This window comes from Moschus berezovskii, chromosome 25 (genome assembly GCF_049115385.1).
Source record: "Moschus berezovskii isolate FMDL1 chromosome 25, NW_MosBer_1.0, whole genome shotgun sequence".
NCBI classification, from domain to species: Eukaryota; Metazoa; Chordata; class Mammalia; order Artiodactyla; family Moschidae; genus Moschus; species Moschus berezovskii.
In genome coordinates this window covers 47,420,721-47,426,927 of record NC_142484.1, presented here as the reverse complement: position 1 = coordinate 47,426,927, position 6,207 = coordinate 47,420,721, and positions in this window count along the sequence as shown.

The window sequence follows — 6,207 nt, the reverse complement described above, 5'->3', positions numbered from 1 at the left end:
AAGGGCAGCTGTAGACTACAGAGAGAGATGGACTGAGGGGATGTGAGGGAGGAGACTGTGGTGGAGGAAAGCCAGGCACCATGGAAGCAAGGGATACTGCTGAGTCACATGCAAGGGGGTGGAGCCATCACAATAGCCTCTCTCTCCCCACAGGCCAGCAGGATGCCTCATCTAAACAACAGACAAAACAAAAACAAAAACCCAATCATCAGCAGACAGGATTATCACCTCACTAAGCCTTGCCCATCAGAGGAAAAACAAAACTAAACTAAAACTCAGCACAAATCTCACTCTATAAGAAGCTTATACAAAACCACCGGACCAACCTGAGGAGGGCAGAATGAATTCAGGAAGGACGAATGAATTCAGCCTTGAAGCCTGGGGAAAGGAGACCTTTAACAGTGAGGTTAAAAACAAATTAATGAAAAGGCAGAGAAACACTACACAAATGAAGGAACAAACTAGAAATGCAGAAGTCCAGATAAATGAAGAGGAACTAGGCAAACTACCTGAAAAAGAATTCAGAATAATGACAGTAAAGATGATCAAAAACCTGGAAAACAGAATGGAGAAAATGCAAGAATTAATTAACAAAGATCTAGAAGAATTAAAAAACAAACATACAGAGGCAAACAACACAATTACTGAAATTAAAAATACTCTAGAAGGAATCACTACAGAATAGCTGAAGCAGAAGAACGAATCAGTGAGCTGGAAGATAAACTGGTGGAAACAATTTCTGAAGAGCAGAATAAAGTAAAAAGGATGAAAAGAACTGAGGAAAGTCTGAAACCTCTGGGACAATATCAAATGCACCAACAGTCAAATCATAGGGATCCCAGAAGAAGAAAAAAAGAAAGGGTATGACAAAATATTTGAAGAGATTGTATTTGAAAATTTCCCCAACGTGGAAAAGGAAATAGTCAATCAAGTCCAAGAGGCACAGAGTCCCATACAGGATAAATCCAAGGAGAAACATTCCAAGGCACATACTAATCACACTAACAAAGACTAAACACAAGCAAAAAATATTAAAAGCAGCAAGGGAAAGGCAACAAGTAACATCCAAGGGAAACTCCATACACTTAACAGCTGATCTTTCAGCAGAAACTCTGCAGGCCAGAAGGGAATGGCAGGATATGTTTAAAGTACTGAAAGGGAAAAGTCTACAACCAAGATTACTGTACCTGGCAAGGATCTCAATCAAAATTGATGGAAAAATAAAAAGTTTTTCAGACAAAGCAAAAGTTAACAGAATTAAGTACCACCAAATCAGCTTTACAACAGATATTAAAGGGGCCTATATAGTCAAGAAATACAAGAGGAGAAAAAGATCCTCAAAATCAACCTCAAACAATTAACAAAATGGCAATAGGAATATATATGTCAATGATTACTTTAAATATAAATGGATTAAACTCTCCAACCAAAAGACACAGATTGGTTGAGTGGATAAAAAAACAAGACCCATATATATTCAGTCTACAAGAAACCTACTTCAGACCTCAAGACACATATAGACTGAGAGTGAAAGGATGCAAAAATATTTCCATACAAATGGGAAGCAAAGGAAAGCTGGAGTAGCAATCCTCGTATCAGACAAAATAGACCTTAAAATAAAGAAGATTACAAGAGATAAGGAAGGACTCTATATAATGATCAAGGGATCAATCCAAGAGGAAGGCATAACAATTGTAAATATCTATGCACCCAACAAAGGAGCAGCTCAGTACAGACATGAAAGGAGAAACTGACAGAACGCAACAACAGGAGGAGACTTTAACACCCCACTCACACCAACGGAAAGACCATCAAAACAGAAAATCAATAAGGAAACACAGGTCTTAAGTGATACATTAGATGAGATGGAGCTCACTGACACCTTCAGGATGTTCCATCCAAATGCAGAAGAACACGCCTTCTTCTCAAGTGCACATGGAACATTCTCCAGGATAGACCACAAATCAAACCTCAGTAAATTTAAGAACACTGAAATCATATCAAGCATCTTCACCTGCCACAATGCTATGGACTAGATATCAATACAAGAAAAAAAGCTGTTCAGTTCAGTTCAGTTGCTCAGTCGTGTCCGACTCTCCGCGACCCCATGAATCACAGCACGCCAGTCCTCCCTGTCCATCACCAACTCCCAGAGTTCACACAAACTCATGTCCATCGAGTCGGTGATGCCATCCAGCCATCTCATGCTCAGTCGTCCCCTTCTCCTCCTGCCCCCAACCTTTCCCAGCATCAGAGTCTTTTCCAGTGAGTCAACTCGTTGCATGAGGTGGCCAAAGTATTGGAGTTTCAACTTTAGCATCAGTCCTTCCAATGAACACCCAGGATTGATCTCCTTTAGAATGCACTGGTTGGATCTCCTTGCAGTCCAAGAGACTCTCAAGAGTCTTCTCCAACACCACAGTTTGAAAGCATCAATTCTTTGGTGATCAGCTTTCGTCACAGTCCAACTCTCACATCCATACATGACCACTGAAAAAACCATAGCCTTGACTAGACAGACATTTGTTGGCAAAGTAATGTCTCTGCTTTTTAATATACTACCAAGGTTGGTCATAACTTTCCTTCCAAGGAGTAAGCGTCTTTTAATTTCCTGGCTGCAATCAGCATCTGCAGTGATTTTGGAGCCCAAAAAAAATAAAGTCTGACACTGTTTCCACTGTTTTCCCATCTATTTCCCATGAAGTGATGGGACCAGATGCCATGATCTTTGTTTTCTGAATGCTGAGCTTCAAGCCAACCTTTTCACTCTCCTCTTTCACTTTCATCGAGAGGCCTTTTAGTTCCTCTTCCCTTTCTGCCATAAGGGTAGTGTCATCTGCATATCTGAGGTGATTGATATTTCTCCCAGCAATCTTGATTCCAGCTTGTGCTTCTTCCAGCCCAGTGTTCCTCATGATGTACTCTGCATAGAAGTTAAATAAGCAAGGTGACTATATACAGCCTTGACCTACTCCTTTTCCTATTTGGAACCAGTCTGTTGTTCCATGTACAGTTCTGACTGTTGCTTCCTGACCTGCATACAGGTTTCTCAAGAGGCAGGTCAGGTGGTCTGGTATTCCCATCTCTTTCAGAATTTTCCACAGTTTATTGTGATCCATATAACAATACAATCCTACCTCAATAAACAAGAAAAACATTAAATAGACAACCTAACTTTACATCTAAAACAACTGGAAAAAGAAGAACAGCAACAAAAAAACCCCAAAATAAGTAGAAGGAAAGAAATAAAGATCTGAGCAGAAATAAGTGAAAAAGAAATGAAAGAAACAATAGTAAAGATTAATAAACCTAAATGCTCGTTCTTTGAGAAAGTAAATAAAATTGAGAAACCTTTAGCCGGACTCATCAAGAAAAAAAGAGAGAAGGATCAATCAACAAAATTAGAAATTAAAAAGGAGATGCTACATCAGACAATGCAGGAATACAAAGGATTATAAGAGACTGTTATGAAAACTATATGGCAATAAAATGGATAACCTGGAAGAAATGGAAAGATTCTTAGCAAAGTTCCATCTTCCAAGACTGAACCAGGAAGAAATAGAAATCACAAACAACCCAATTACAAGCACTGAAATTGAAGCTGTGATCAAAAATCTTCCAAAATACGAAAGCCCAGGACCAGACGGCTTCACATGAGAATTCTATCAAACGTTTAGAGAAGAACTAATGCCTATCCTTCTAAAACTCTTTCAGAAAATTGCAGAGGAAGGAGCACTTCCAGACTCAGTCTACGAGGCCACCATCACCCTGACATCAAAACCAGACAAAGACAAAAAAAGAAAACCACAGGACGATATCACTGATGAACATAGACACAAAATCCTCAACAAAATTTTAGCAAACAGAATTTAGAAGCACATCAAATAGCTCACACACCATGATCAAGGTGGGTTTATTCCAGGGATGCAAGGATTTTTCAATATATGCAAATCAATCAATGTAATACACTATATTAACAAATTGAAAGATAAAAACCATATGATCATCTCAATGGATGCAGAAAAGGCCTTTGACAAAATTCAGCACCCATTTATGATTAAAACTCTTTAAAGAAATGAGCATAGAAGGAACCCTACCTCAGCATAGTAAAGGCCGTATATGATAAGCATACAGCAAACATTCTCAATGGTGAAAAACTGAAAGCATTCCCCCTAAGATCAGGATCAAGGCAAGGGTGTCCGCTTTCACCAGTATTAATCAACACAGTTCTGGAAGTCCTAGCTAAAGCAATCAGAGAAGAAAAAGAAATAAAAGGAATCCAGATTGGAAAAGAAGTAGAGCTCTCACTGTTTGCTGATGACATGATACTGTCCATAGAAAACCCTAAAGATAGTATCAGAAAATTACTAGAGCTAATTAGTGCAAAGTTGTAGGAGACACAATCAATACACAGAAATCACTTGCATTTCTATATATTAACAATGAAAAATCAGAAAGATAAATTAAGGAATCAATCCCATTCATTCACCATTGCTACAGAAAGAATTAAATATCTAGGAATAAACTTACCTAAGAAGACAAAAGAACTGTACACAGAAGATTATAAGACACTGATGAAAGAATTCAAAGATGACACAAACAGATGGAGAGATAGTCCATGTTTCTGGGTAGGAAGAGTCAATACTGTGAAAATGACTAAACTACCAAACACAATCTACAGATTCAATATGACCCATATCAAATTACCAATGGCATTTTTTCACAGAACTAGAACAAAAAATTTCACAATTCATATGGAAACACAAAAGACCCTGAATAGACAAAGCAGTCTTGAGAAAGAAGAATGGAGTTAGAGGAATCAACCTTCCTGACTTCAAATTATATTACAAAGCTACAGTCTTCAAAACAGTATGGTACTGGCACAAAAACAGAAATATAGATCAATGGAACAAGATAGAAAGCCCAGAAATAAACCTATGCACCTATGGGTACCTTATTTTTGACAAAGGAGGCAAGAATATGCAATGGGGGCAAAGACAGCCTCTTCAGTAAATGGTGCTGGGAAAACTGGACAGCTGCATGTAAAAGAATGAAATTAGAACACTTCCTAACACCATACACAAAGATAAACTCAAAATGGATTAAAGACCTAAATATAAGACCAGAAACTATAAAACTCTTAGAGGAAAACATAGGCAGAACACTCGATGACATAAATCAAAACAAAATCCTCTATGAACCACCTCTTAGAGTAACGGAAATAAAAACAAAAGTAAACAAGTGGGACCTGATAAAACTTAAAAGCTTTTGCCAGCAAAGGAAACTAGAAGCGAGGTGAAAAGACAACCCCCAGAATGGAAGAAAATAATAGTAAATGAAACAACTGACAAAGGATTAATTTCCAAAATATACAAGTAGCTGATACACTCCATACCAGAAAAACAAACAGCCCAATCAAAAAGTGGGAAAAGACCTAAACAGACATTACTCCAAAGAAGACATACAGATGGCTAACAAACACATGATAAGATGTTCAATATTGCTCATTATTCAGTCCAGTTCAGTCGCTCAGTCGTGTCCGATGCTTTATGACCCCATGAATCACAGCACACCAGGCCTCCCTGTCCATCACCAACTCCCGGAGTTCACTGAAACTCATGTCCATCGAGTCGGTGATGCCATCCAGCCACGTCATACTCTGTCGTCCCCTTCTGCTCCTGTCTCCAATCCCTCCCAGCATCAGAGTCTTTTCCAGTGAGTCAACTCTTTGCATAAGGTGGCCAATGTATTGGAGCTTCAGCTTTAACATCAGCCCTTCCAATGAACACCCAGGACTGATCTTTAGAATGGACTGGTTGGATCTCCTTGCAGTCCAACAGACTCTCAAGAGTCTTCTCCAACACCACAGTTCAAAAGCATCAATTCTTCAGTGCTCAGCTTTCTTCACAGTCCAACTCTCACATCCATACATGACCACTGGAAAAACCATGCTGCTACTGCTAAGTCACTTCAGTCGTGTCCGACTCTGTGTGACCCCATAGAGTGAAGCCCACCAGGCTCCCCCGTCCCTGGGATTCTCCAGGCAAGAACATTGGAGTGGGTTGCCATTTCCTTCTCCAATGTGTGAAAGTGAAAAGTGAAAGTGAAGTCGTTCAGTCGTGTCCGACCCTTAGCGACCCCACGGACTGCAGCCTACCAGGCTCCTCCATCCATGGGATTTTCTAGGCAATAGTACTGGAGTGGCTT